Source organism: Helicoverpa zea, chromosome 2 (assembly GCF_022581195.2).
Source record: "Helicoverpa zea isolate HzStark_Cry1AcR chromosome 2, ilHelZeax1.1, whole genome shotgun sequence".
Lineage (NCBI taxonomy): Eukaryota > Metazoa > Arthropoda > Insecta > Lepidoptera > Noctuidae > Helicoverpa > Helicoverpa zea.
The window spans coordinates 5,469,764-5,484,830 of NC_061453.1; the positions used below are offsets into that span (position 1 = coordinate 5,469,764).

General features: G+C 37.0%; 1 protein-coding gene across 1 annotated transcript in view; it reads left to right on the forward strand.

Moving 5' to 3' along the window:
* Positions 1-936: 936 nt before the first annotated feature.
* The window catches only part of LOC124639495 (beta-1,4-glucuronyltransferase 1-like), a 52,162-nt gene continuing 38,031 nt past the window's right edge, over positions 937-15,067 (forward strand). Inside the window, exon 1 of the mRNA XM_047176888.1 lies at positions 937-1,198. The gene's annotated coding sequence lies outside the window, so the exon portion shown is untranslated. The remainder of the gene's footprint in view (positions 1,199-15,067) is intronic.

Below are 15,067 nucleotides of genomic sequence, written 5' to 3' on the forward strand. Positions count from 1 at the left end.
CGGCTAATTGTAATAATACTTTTCTGTGTACTTCATAATTGGCGTAATGTACTATTAATTATTTTATATATATGTATTTTCAACTGTTTGTTTAGTTACGTCGCATAAAATAAATAAAATGACAACGGGGAGTAGGCAAACCCTTAAAACCAAAAAAAAATTGTTTAAATCGGCTGGTAATCGACGGAGATAAATATGCGAAAACAAACATAAAAAATACAAACATCCTTCTTTTTGGGAAGTTGTTTAAAAAAAGTTGAGCATGGAAAAAAAATAATTTAAAAATAAACCTCATTCATTAGTCAGGTAAGGTGCCTATAATGATACTTTTTATTCAAATAATCATGTTTGTAAGTGGCTGGCAAATCACCAAATGCAGAAAACATACGATTCAGTCCAGTACCCTGCCCAGTAGGTAATCCAACAGAACAGGAAATTGTGCAATACGTTTTCTATTACATTACGTCGTGGCTTCCATGCCGGCAATCCCGGAAGTCTGACACACTCGGCCTCTCGACTAGAATGGCACATTTGTATCCTAACATTACATCCCAGCTGACCCCACCAGCATATAAAAACAAAAAAAAATCCAACCCAGACAGCAGTTTGCCGATATTATTACCAAGCTAAGCAACTCTGGATAACATCTCTCAGTTTAAACAAGAATGTTATTTATGTACAGCAAAATTAGAATTACGGAATAATCTAATCCAAAACCCAGTTACCAAGTCTACATTTCAACACTGCAAGCGTGAGCTATCGGTTCTAAAGTGCTAAAACTGCGTTAAAAGCGGGTGCCCAATCCGAACCCCTTTGAATGGCCCAGCCAGACGTTGTTGTTGCTAATCTTAGATGGGACAAAAAACGCAGTCGGGTTGTGGCCCTTCTTTCACGGTCCCTCGTCCCAGGCGCGTCGGCCGCTTCCGAGCCGCACCGCGTGCCCAAACGAGTATAGCCGGCCAGCCAGCAGTACGCCGCGCGCCGCCACCCGGGTCGCCTGTGTCGCTTCGGTACATGTGTATTACAAAAACTTGCTTTATCGCAAGTTAAAACATACAAGTGCATAAAACTCATCAATATCCCATGTTTTTATGGACAATGGTGAATCAAGCCGTATAACGGGACGATTGCGTGCACCCTGGCCACGCAAATGCGGTTTTTGTATATTAGTGGGTGGAAAAATAAACATAACACTCCGGTAAGTTTATTAACGTTTTAAATGGTCCTTTATCTTTACTTTCTATCTCGTGAGAGGGATAACAGGTCCTTGGTGTCCGAGATCCTTATATTTGCGTGGGGACTTGCCCAGACTCCCGGCGAGAGTTAGTTACGTTAAAGTTCGAATGTGTCGTCAAGGTGCTCCGTGACATTTTAAAACCTCGGCGACTGTTTAATTAAGATCTCAGCGAAAGTGAAAACGTTGTTTTTTATCAATCGCACACAGTTCTCGTCAGATACTGTTCATTAAAACGGTAATGATGTATACACATGCGGCTTGCAGTCTGCAGCTTATCGTCATAACATCATTCACACTTCCTCGCAACACTGCTTTATACCATTACTAACTACAAGTATTGCTTTCTGTACTGCCAAATCAAATGATCAAATACATAAACGGAACCAACATGGATGTGGATACTAAAAATATATATTTATATACCCATTTGAACTTTACGTTTTGTAAGCCACTGCCTTCGAGAAGGTCACGAAGATATCTTGAACAAGGAAGATCCATAAATTCAGTTAACATTCTAATAAGATTACACAACGATATCTTTGGCGCATCTAAGACATTTATAATGATGCTACAAAGTTGCTCCACTGATCTTGCGAAAGGCGATAGAAGTGTATATAATTAGGCAAACGAAACACATTCATTTGTGGTTTTGTTCGCTTACTAAATCAAACTAATCACAAAAAAACAGAATGCAAAAGAACATGAGAATTTAACCGCATAGGATTTGAAGTGTGCCCAAAATAGGAACAGCGTGGTTCAATGACAATGCTTACCAGATGACGAAGGCAAAAGCTTACCTTTGAGTCATGGCAAGTGTCAACCTGCCAGTTCGCAAATATTATAAAGGTACAAAAGAATGGAATATTCCCGCAGAAAATTTAGTAAGTGGAATTGAGGATTGTACAGGGGAAGAACTGGACGAATCTGATAACAAAAGGATGATTGATGATTTTGTAGAGAATCGTAGAATGCACACTTAACAACACACTTGACTTGCTGCAGTAACGCAATATGAGCTTGAGGTGGCGGTCAGGCTTTTACATATGCCCTTTTATTATAAAATGAAAGCTCCTGGGTATTTGAGAAATATCCTGAGCTTCGAATGCCATTTAAGGCAAAGTATTTGCGGAATCTAAAGGCGGGGAGTGTGGAGTTGAAAGCACAAATCCGCTTACGATGCTTTTATAAATGTATTTTGAAGCATCCACATAAATCAAGTTATAAGTGAAAGCTAAGACCTCTTCATCCCAGGCTTTGTCAACCGCAAAAGTACCAGTTTTTTGCTACATGACTAGCCAGTTGTATGAATTGCTGCGTCCTTAGCAAAGATTACAATAACTGAACCGTCATGTGAGGTACCTAGTTATTGTTTCCTCTAGTAACTATTGACTATTTTTTGTATAATTGCAATGTTAGGTCACCTTTAGGGTCAAAAGGGAGAAAGCAGAATGTAAACAGTATGGCACAAGCATTTTCTATTCGTCTTACCAACAACTTTTTGCAGTTCTACATCGGTGAACAAATATTTGCCATGAACGTAATTGTCATAAAGTACACCAACGCAGTATGCGAAACAGCGCGCATATATTTATACATAATTACAGGAGCCGTAACGTAATTCATCAATATTAACAAGTGGGGAGTACGTGACTGCACTTTTTGCTAGAAGCATGACTAACAAGCCACCCCTGGAACTAAAATCTATACATAAAACATGCCCTTGAATTGCAGTATTCCCTAATGAATACGCGGGCATACCTCGCGTCACGCTTGAATCACGCCCCTCCGACGTTGGACTAAATCAATAGACCGGCACATATGTACGGCGACAGCATATACGGCACGCAGGACACAATGGACCAGACAGACTAAATTGATGAAAGGTGAATAGCTACAAGTCAAACAGATTCATCCAATGAAATCTTCCCGTACAAACTAATGATTCACATTGTACTCTTAACACAAAAGGTTTTAGGACAATACACAATGATTAGTGACTTTGGTTGATTTGAACCTACCTGCAGCGTACGATTTAATCTCAATTCAAAATGGTTTCTAAAGAAATTAAGCTAACATTTCATTAGAGAAGTTCTGACGCTGATTATAACACATGACACTTGAAACAACTAAATTAAATATTTGTCAACATCAACAAAAATGCCACTACCCACTAGCTTCTCACTCAATGATATTATGACACACGTGTAGAAGAAATTACATTTTCTGCGATAAATCAATTTCACACAGATATCCAAAAGGTAATCAGTTTTTAACCGCTTGTCATTTATGCACGCCCATCTAAGCGTAACAATTCGCACAATTCTCTGTTGGCAGTATTCTTATTAGTCTGGCTTGGACAAAGAAGCGAGTCTATTCATCAGCCCATCCAACTGACACAACCAGGTAAATGTGACCGTTCAAAATACAGAGAGCCCGAACGCTTCTCGGGGCTTATAATTGGTTTAAGAGGTCATGTTACGCTGGTAACAAAGCTTCCAAAGAAATGCACCCCTTTCAAAGAGAACCTGGTATGTTTACTGCTGGGGTATCAACTTGATGAATTAATAGCCTGACTTATGTGAATGGACAGCGATATTTTATCGTGTTGAATTGCTTTCCTTTTTAAAAGAAGATTACTTCTAATAATAACTTTTCACATAGGTAAGTACATATTTGTGGCTGGTCCTTTGAACTTTTATAATACGAAATGGAATTACTTATTTATAAACATTAAATATTTGTATAATATTGACCATGACTTCAATCGCTGAACCTGAACATCCAATTGCGTCAAAGGTGTACTGAAAATGACATTGAGAAAGTACGTCGACTTTCTGAATGTCATTTGTATTTAGTTCATTGTTGATGCACCTGTCACCTGTCTATATAATAGATACAATATTAAATAGGTGCGTCCAAACGTCATATTCTATGGGGTATTCTCTTCAATGAAAGTGTTATTATTTTAATATAGACTTTGTTATATCTTCAATAGCTGCAAGCGTTAAATTCTGAACTGTTCACCAGCTATTCTTATTGAAAAGGTGTTTATATTGAGCAACAGACTGAAAATGCAAAAGTCAAATGATAACGATTGTTCAAGGCACAGGCGTGTAGCCAATAGTGGCGCAGCATTTAGTGGCCGGCCAGGTCCGAGTGTTTAGATAAGTGAGTACAATGCGCCGTACTGCATTCCACGCCACCGACTGAAGCCGGGAATTAGCCATAACTTATTTTAGAGCCTTTCGCACCGTCAGCTCGACAACAAGCTTCGTTTCACACACGCTCACTCGCGTTCGGACGTTAATGGTATGTGCAGTATTGTTTTTACCCACGACGAAGTTTTATGATTTTGCCCTGGTAGACATTTTAGAGAGTCTTTAAAAATCTGCATTTGTTTCATGATGGTTTATCAAAAGACCAGTGGTATTTACTTAATGTTAACTTATTATTAAAATCATCATTTATCAATATAAAAGAGAGAGAAGAGAAAAATTTCTTTATCCATGAAATATCAGAACATGTTAATTTATGGCAGCCAGAGCCATTATTTTTTGAGATTCATCATATTGCAGGAAAAATCGTTTAGTTCTCATGCATGCATTCTGCAGGTCCAAGTGCAATGGTGGGGACGTTAATCAGAATCTATCAGCAGTACTGTTACATTACATTTGTATAACAAAAGCTCGCTTACGACGTTGTAAATAAATTCCTGGTTGGCAATAAAAGTTGTGGTATGCAACATTCACACGCCGACTATAATTACAGTAATTAATAATCTTGACTCTTGAGAATTCTGATTTAGCGTGTACTTATAGTTTAGGTACTAAAATTTTCTATGCTTTTTTTCAATCAAATTAGTGTTTAGAAAGCAATTGAACCTGCAAGTGCTGATATCCAAAAAAAATGCAGCTACTTTCATTTTGAATTGAATAAAAAACACATTAGTATCTATTTAAAAGTAATTTGGAAGTGTGCCAAAGATGTAAAAAACCTTAGGCAATGCGAATCTTGACCTACGCCTAGGAATGTGCCGTTGTAGTGAAACGGGCCATCTCAGTTGCAATATTGGTTACTTTAATTGACTTCAAATACGGAAGTTGGTTTCAAATGTAGTTTTTGTATCGAATTTCATCAAACATAAGCGGCTCGGCCAAGTTCTACTAAACTCACTAGACTGAATTCTATAATAGGTATACTATCAAGGAATGATAGAGAGGAAACCATAAGAGCTTCTCTAAATATGACGCCAGTCACTAGCACATTAAATCCACGTGCCAGTGTTGATACAGAAACCTGACTCTCATTAGTTATACGAACATACATACCTACGAGCACTAAGTAAGTGCCCAGTCTCCACTTACTTGCTGACGTAAGCAACCGCTCCTACTAATCACCTTCTGTCTTTGGCGGTGTCCGTTCAATAAACAAACATTCAATGCACTTAGTATCAACTGTAATTAGATAGCTATGTTTACTTTTTTACTTGGCATTGGTAGCTTTTTATATGAGCTTGCAACGGTTTAGTAGTTCAGTCTACTTATTAATTAAATAAAGGTCAATGGATTGGTTACCTTGCGAGCATGACTTTCGACTGAATTGGCTTTACTTCGCTGTTTTATCACATGATATAAGTACTTGAGAACCTTTTGCTCAATATTTCAGCAACGAAGACTTACGTGACGGGAGAATCGGTTTAGCGGCCAATTTTCTTGCCCATTGACTTTGCTATGGTATGAACTATTCTTGACATGATACAAGGAAAGAAGTCGCTATTTTTGGACTCGCAGAAACCGACTTGGACTAGACGATGTAAAGATCAAAGACACACTAGGGCTATTTACGGAGCATGTTAACATGGGAAGCATGATAAATAATCATTTATTGTAATGTTCTGAACTGTAGGTGTAGCCAACGGGACCGAGGGCGGCTAGGCTAGTGGCATTCCTATGGACACGGTGCGTGCGTGCATGGCGCCATGTCACCGTGATCGACTTACAGATTCGCTCGCTGCACCGCTGCACGATCAACACGCAATTTAAAAAGTCGTCCTTGAGGTTGTTCTTTATTTAAATGCCTATTTTTAAATACAAAATTGTAAGATTCGGGAATTGATATTGATCTTGTACGTATCCAAAAGTGTCCTTAAATAAAACCTGCAGTTTTCTTCTCTTATAAGCTTCATTTTTGTTTCAAACAAGTTTTTCTAATAATAGAATGAGCTCGCATGTGTCACTAAAATCAAACGCATTCATTGGAATGTTGATATTAAGGAATCATGGCTCAGAAATTAATTCTGAGTAAATTGTTAGTATTTTGAATTGCATTCCATTCTCTCAGCTTCTTCAAATAGTGAGTAATGTCTAACTATTTAAATATGCATCACACCTCTTTTATCTTAGCATGTTAATATGATTGGAGTTAGTTCTATAATATTTTTTATGTTTTACTACAGCAAAATAATAGTTTCGTTTGTAAATAAATAATAAGAAGTAATTGATAACAACTTCTTTAATTAGATAGCTAAGAGGAAACAATTGCATATGACAAGAAGGTATCCTCAATATTTACCGTTCTAATGCTTTTCGAACATTTAGTGACATCGGTCTGATGCAACGTCTGGCGTTGTGCCAGAACATCTCACATTTTACTGCAAAACCGTTTTCCTTGTACGATCAACTTCACTGGCCACCCAGCATGATTTAATGAAAGCCTTTTTACGACTCGCCAATGTCCCGCACAAAGTAACAAAAGACAATCTTAAGGCATCAATACGATGACTGTTAGCCAAGACTTACCTTCAAATAAAACTTGAAACGATGCAGATTGTAGCCGCAATTCTCAAAACTGCGAATGTTCAAAATAACATGAAAAAATTCTATTCCAGCAATCTAAATAAAAACAAACTGTTGCGGTCATTAAATAAGCTATACTACGAACTTGAAATCGAAGCCTGAAGCTATAAACTCGTGGGAATTCCCAGCTCGGGTTTAAAGGAATAAAAAGGGGTTATGATTCATACATACCTTTACGCGCAGTTTGCCTACGTCATTGATCAGAAGTTTAATACGAAATAATGTACAAGCATATGAAAGATTAATGGCCTACGTAGATTATACTGGAACAAAAACTAAATGGGAGTGTAGAAAAACCTGACTATGTTCTACAGTGATATTTCGAAGAGTTGATTCAGTACCTATTCATTCAAGTCAGAATGAACGGAAGGAATGAATTACTTATGGTGTTACAAGGTGAGGGGCCGTGCCAAGTTGGTACTTGCATGCCAATACCTTAGCTTGCTAAGGTATTGAATTGAATGCAACTTGTCATATCGATAAACGCTTCCCAAAACTTGGTTACAAAGAAGAAAAAGTTTGCAGACTGAAAGCAAGCAACCATAAGGAAGTCGTTAAGTGCAATTGAATAGCCCGAAATTGTCTTACAGTAAACGAAAACCGATTAATTGAGCAACAAGACAGGTTTACACAACGCAAGCAACTGTAAGCACCAGGAAGCCCTAGAACGGATACCCGATATCCTTGAGTAATGATTGAACTGTGTTTAAAACAAGCTGCTTGAATAAATATGAAGAAAGACTATTTACATACAAATATGATATTTCTGAATTGGTGAGGTGATTTTGTGAATGTCTCTGGTAATTACGCACCACAGGCCTATTTCGATGATGATAATTGAGTATAAAATCCATTGAAACGTTTGATTAAAAAATAAGATTAACATAAAATGAACCTTGTTTCGTTTCCACTTAATTTCTGTTATCTTTATCGGTGTTTAAATAATACTTAAGAGAAGAACGTGACTTGGCAGAAGAAATAAAGGAAGCTGTTACCGTCAAGCTCTGGTAGTATGTTACCACTAAAGTAGCGTTAAAACGGGTGCCTTGACCTGACAATGACTGGCCTTATTGTGACAATCGAACACTTTGGTACTCGTGCCAACAAATTCAGGTAAAAAAACAAATTCACAAAATAAGATTACCTGCTAGATAATCTGAGTAACGAAGTTGCAGATTGAAACACAATAGATACAATTGAATAGACAATGACATTCAATACGGAGAGTGGACCGATAGGCAAGGGCGACGAGACGTTGAGACCCACTTAGCCATACCTCAATGAATAACGACAGTACTAGTTGCCTGTCATGTTTCCAACCTGTTATTATGATCAGATATATGAATACTGGATATTATGAAATGCACATAACTTTTACACTTTTTAAATATAATGCCATAAAAGTTTACACACATGGATAAGTTACGATGATTTTTGAAGATGGAATTTATTGAGGGGCTGCATAATGTTAGGTTCGCTAACCGCAGAACTTGAGTGGAGAGGCCAGGTAGATTGGAAATCGTTTTATTTGAAACACAAAACTGATAAAAAAAGATCCCAGTTCGATGAATCATGAATCAACAATAGTTTATATTCATGATGATCATCAACGATCGTAGTTCATGATTGGACTACAAATTGTTGTGGATGCTTCAATATTATCATTTACGAGTATAATACTCTACGCCATTTTGTTGCCTTTAATCGATATAATATTATCCTTATTTTAAATTCCTTGACATGGAATTCAGAAATAATATAGGTATAGCGCGGCTTAATGTGAGCTACGTCTACATTCTATCGGATTCCAGAGAGCGCAATAGGTCAAATTGTAGATATTACTCAAAACATCGCTTTGGATCCATTCGTGCATTTGCCTCTGACATTTGTCAGAGTGAACCATAGCGAACAAGTAACAGTCTTGGAAATGTCTCAAATTTAGTGTCTATGAAATACTGCAGTGGAACAAATGTTTGTACCCACTTTCGGAGCGTAAGCACCTGATGGACTATTAAGATTTATGGGCCGAAGCTAAGTCGCCGTTGCCGCGTCGTCGTCAGCTCTACTGGTAATTCCTAATTTCTAACGTAAAGTATTTCTATCTTTTATCAGTCAAACTGTTCTAGTTCATCGACTTCAAAACTATTTTAATCGCTTTTCGAGCAGTTAATGCAGTAACCACATTTTACCTTTCTAAAAGGGTACTTAAGAAAACGAATTCTCCTTTGTAACGTAAACGGGTTGATTAGGGAGGAATGTTTAGGAACTGAGTCACTATTTTGCTCGTAACCACAAAATGTATCGAACAGAATCGCCTTGACCCGTGCAATTACGTCGTGTGACCAATCTGTTTTATAGACAGTCTATCTGGGCTCGTTGAATAGCCAATAAGTTTGACCGTGTAGGCAGGCACAATTGTTGCGCACTGCGCTTTCGTATAACCGCCGTCCTTGAATGCGTTTGTGTTGAATTTAATCGTGCTGCATTTCAATTGTGGTAATTGCCGTTGTAATTATGCCATATTGATCTTTGTCTACATTTTATTCATATTACACACATATAACGAGATTCTACGGTCTTTATTTATTGCACATTGCTGTCAACTTTTCCACGACGACGGTTGCGGAAAAGTAACAATCAAATGTAGACCGAAAACATCGAGCGTATTATACGCATATTTTTTAAACTTATGTACTTGTCCGCATTTTGCAAGAAACTCTATTACACACAAATGAACCATAAAATTGTGTCTATAGTCTATAGGCAAGAAAATATGTTTTAATCTTTAAAATTGCTAAAAAAAACGTAACCAGACCACCTTCTATACAGTTTCGGCAGCAGATTCAATAAATTATCAAAATGATTGATCGTTTTAGCTATGCCGTAAACGTTTACACGGATAATTTATGAAATAGCTTCGTTATTTATTTGGCGCTGCATGCCGTTACTCGTAGTTTGTAAACAGTTTAAAATCAGGTTTCATTACAATAAATAAACAACCGTATCTTATATAAAATGCCTTGTTAATAACAATTCCTATAAAAAATGCCTTGCAAAAAATACAACCACGGATCCTAAACTTTGAATTTCAAATTGCCCATCATTTTATGATGAAAATGCAAAAGAGTAAGCAGGCATTCCATTACACTTTAGCGCGATTAAAATCGTGATTCTGGCAGTGGTTGGGAGGGAAGGCCTTTTTTGTAAGTTGTTGTGGTTCTCGGAACTTCCTTAAAGAAGCATCAATTTGCCGCGGCTCCGCTTCAACATCGGGCCGACGACCTTCGCCATAGTGAGTCATTTATAGTGATTAAGTTAAGGAAACGAGATTGTTGGACAACGGCCACATGGAGGGAATTACGTGAATTAATTCCTTTTACTGCATCTTTACTGCCGACGGGTCTAACACCTAGACCCTGTAGGTACAGTAAAGCTTGGAATTGCAAAGTCTTTAAGTTCGAATTAACTTTTTATAAAACCTTTTTTGTTGTATTATTACTTGTATAATTGCGGCGGCCTTCATTGATACATTAATTTTGACAGTGTTATGTCACTATCACGTCATATTTACAATCCTAGGCCTACATCGTCACGGAAGAATTAAATTGAACAATAAAATACATAAACAAAGGCTCATAAAAGACTGGACAGTACAATTATCTAACATCATTTTGGACGCAAATAGCAAACGTTAGGCTAAAGTGGCTCATAAAGACCAGAATACTTGAACTATTTCTTGGAACTTCAGCTAATAAACGTACTTATAGCTACTCTGTCGCAACACTGCTTGGATAAAGCACGGTGCTAAAACAGGTTTAATTTGTATGATGTTAATTATATTATCATATTTGCTTTTGGTATAGAAGGTTAACAATGCTTTTTGAAGCATGAATATAATCAGTGTCAATCTTAATTTACGGAACATGTTGAACTTTTTTATATAAAAGCTTGATGAGGAAACAGGATTCAACCTTTTATATTTATGGCGTCTTAACCTGTCTGCCAGGCATAAAGATCAAAGCTCCCTCTCTAGAGGATAACTTTTCCCAGAAAGATCATAAAACTGAACGATGATGAGTGTGGGTGACCCCAGGGTAATTTGAACAATTTATTCATTAATTTCACATTTGCTTTCCCATACCAAAAGAGGAAGTTCGGTGCTTGCACCAGTACAATCAAAGGGGAATGTCAACCAAAATTTGCTCAATGCAAAAACATTTGGAGTGCACAGCAAACCGGAATGATTCATGAATATCGGTACGAGTACAGTTTTTGGCGTTCTTTTGCATAACGGGTTCCAAATAACACGTACTTTTCTTTAACCGATTCTGTTCCTGAATTTTTAATTCGTCAGTCGGTATTTCAATATGGATATAAACTTGGAAAAATACGGTCTGCGCTTTGGGATTTCCGTAAAATATAATTTGCAATTCATTGAATTGATGACTAAGATTGTAGGTAATGATGGCATAATTAATCATTTATAGTCGAGTAATAGTAGTGATTTTACTAATAGAGCTTTTTTTAGTAATTTTCTTATATAATTGAAAGTAATTAACGTCATTCAAGTTGCCCGCTATTTACAGAATTGATGAGGAAGAAATTCCTCGATGGTTATTCCGAGTTTTTATACTAATATAAAAGGAATAGATCATTAAAAGCTGGTCAAAACATGCCGTGTCGGTATATTAACTAAAAAAAGGTTTACACACAACATTTGATTTAAAATCTCAGGCACGAAAACCACTACAAACCTCGGGTCCCTTCATAATTAAAATGTTTATTTAACTGAGATAAACACATTACGAGCATAATAAAACCGCCCGCTGGATAAGCGGCAATTGGGTGCGCGTGCGCAAATTACAACTTGCGACCTTTCTGACGCGTGCGCCGTTATGGCTGTATTGTCGTGTAAACGTATTAAATTATGCAGACACCAGACACCTAGTTACCAAGTCGCACTTGGTTATTAGCTGCAGACTAATTTGCTTCGTTAGGAATACCAGGATATGAAATTGAAGGGTAATTTATGTACCTAGTGGTTAAATTTGTGTACGTAGCGTTGGCGTAGCTTAATGAGCAAAATTATACTGAAGTTTTGTGTTGGGCGCCAATCGGACCTCTGCAACTATGTTGGGGTCGGCTTCCAGTCTAACTGGATTCAGCTGAGTACCAGTGCTTTACAAGAAGCGACAGCCTATCTGACCTCCTCAACCCAGTTACCTACCCGGGCAACCCAATACCTTTTGGATAGACTGGTGTCAGACTTATCGGACCTCTTGCCTATTGCCAAATTAGAGTCTTTAGAATTTTTAAGTTGAAGTTGGTTTTGTTATAAACGAAAAAATATACACTCTTTTCAGCTACAAGGCAAAACTTTTATGACCCAGTTGTCATTGGCCTATTCTTTAAGTAGGTAGGACTAACCCAGAGTTTTTTGTTTTCCTCAATAAAAAATTGCCGACGTGATCTGGGTGTTAAACTGTTTGGGCACTTCCTTGATATTCTTAATATGTTTGAACCATTTATCAGACAGGTTACATATGTGTACAACGTTCAATATGATGTTAGAGGTTATTCTGAATCCCTTGACGTCATAATTTAATGAACGACAGCATAGTTTTTATTAGAAGAATTTTATAATGGCATTGATAGAGCTTATGTAGTTATTTTCAAGTAGGTACGAACTTAAACCCTTATAAAAACTATATTCATATTAATACTCGGGTCCGCTTCAAATTCAAATCCATTATTTCAAACCAGTCACAACAACACAACTATTTCAAAGCTAAAACAAAACATGAAGGGAAAACATTCGTTATTTTTTAATGTAGATCGTAATCTTGACTACATTATAATTCCACTTATAATAACGGACCTATGCAAAACAAATCCTTGAGCTAGTTTCGGATACTTTTATATCCAGCATAAAACGTAATTTAAGTTGGCAAGAAGGATTGGAAGTAAGCTGTAACCTACAAGCCTGGCTTCGAACAAAGGGTACCCGAGACATAAGTATCTTAGTATCTTTTATGCAGCGCGCATAGGGTTGACAGATGTCCCAGACATATCAAACGGTTTGCCGTTGCACGCAGTTATGTCGTATGTTTTGTCTGCCAAGATTCTGTTAAGATGTAAGTACCTTTACGTTTGTAGGAATGGTTGAGTAATCCTTCCGGTACGTTTAAACTATAAAGGGAGAGTCAGATTTTGTATTTTTTTAATAGAAGTTTTCGGCTCCAATCGGCATTTGTTAGTTTTCTTCTACAGTGTTCTGTTTTCTCAGATTTTTGTGACTCGTTATTTTTTAAAAGGAACATTATAAGTAATATGACAACCCTGTGGACTACTGATGTACCTTCTAAGCTACGAGTTGCCGCGGTTGCGGTGAAAGACAACAATTTGTTTCGAATTAGTTTTATAAATTGTGTGTTTCGCAAATTAAATGACAAGGCTGGTTCACGATGCTCGCGGTTAGAACCTTGGCTTCTGGTGAGACGTACCGTAGCTGATAGCTTTGTTTATGAACTCTCACTTCACACCCGCACAAAGACCCATTGAGGTTTCGTACTTACCACTTGATCTTGACGCGAATGTATGACTCTATTTAATGTTTGAGTATTATGTTTTCAACACGAGTATCTGCTGGTTCAAATTCTTTAGTATTCTTTTGGTTTTTATATCAGGAAATTGGCACCGGTACTAGTTAAAACCGTTAAGTGTCTAAAAGTTCCACCACAAAAAACAGCAACGTAATAAGGAAAACACGAATTTCCAAATCGAAACGAAATTACATTTGGAATAGCACATTACGGTAGACTACCGCCAGTAGCCTAATGGAGCAGCCAGGGAGACTAGCTGATGGAGTGTTTCCTTACATCTGACCGCGCAAATACGTGATCGAGTGCACCATTCGATTCACAAGATTAACCGTTTGTCTCACAAAATGACAGTTCTAGGTCTTTGAACTTTGCCATCTGACGTGATCTATGCATCTGTAGGATCAACATACATAAAACCAGTATTGTCGGTACAGTTACTAGGCTTCGTTTGTCTACTGTCTTTGACCAAATTGTTTTTAAACATAAGCTTTGACTTCGGAAATAATGATATTGCTTTTTATGAAATTAGATTTTTTGGTTCGATAACACTTTTCATAAATTTTGTAATAAATCGTTATGGGTCATAACAGAGACCAATACAATCAACAAACACGCCTGAGACCAAGAAGTTTGATGAGATGTCGGAACATAAATAAAATATTGTACTTTCTTAATAAGCGAAATTCACAGCACTTTAATGATTTCAAAATACATCTTAAATATTGACACAAACGAATTTTAAGTTATGAGAAATTTTTGTTTAATTGAAACAACATCATGAAGAATCGATTTCGGGGAGGGTACATGCAGACTACGGGTTCGTCAGAAAAGTGATTTTAATTTAAAAATAGTTACTTAAAAGCCAATAGCTTCTCTCAACATATTTACATCAAAAGTAGCGCATTACCTCAACTGAACACATCCTACTCACAATAAAATTGTCCTCAAGTTTTAGATTCCACAATATGATTCAACATGGCCGTTCAATTATTAATTTGTATCTTTATTTATCTGTCATCACCTTTTTACTACCTAACTACTAATAACTCAAAGTTCGAATTCCCATTCAACCGATTAAAATGTTGACTTTATACCTAACGGTTAACTTTGAAACAAAGGCCTTCAATTTGCAATTTCAGCGTGTATAGAAGCAGTGCCATTAAATGCAAATGTACCTAAGTTTTTTTTTGTTTTAAGTTCATGGAACCGCATCAGAGGTTGAAAGGTTAATTATTGTAATAGCGAAAAAAACGAAACAGAAAAACTTCCTATTATGCTTCCGCTATCTTAGAACTGGAGTTTAAGTGCCTCAAATTCGACTGAACAATGATGAAAGAAAAAACACCTATTAGATAGCAATTTGTAACTAATAT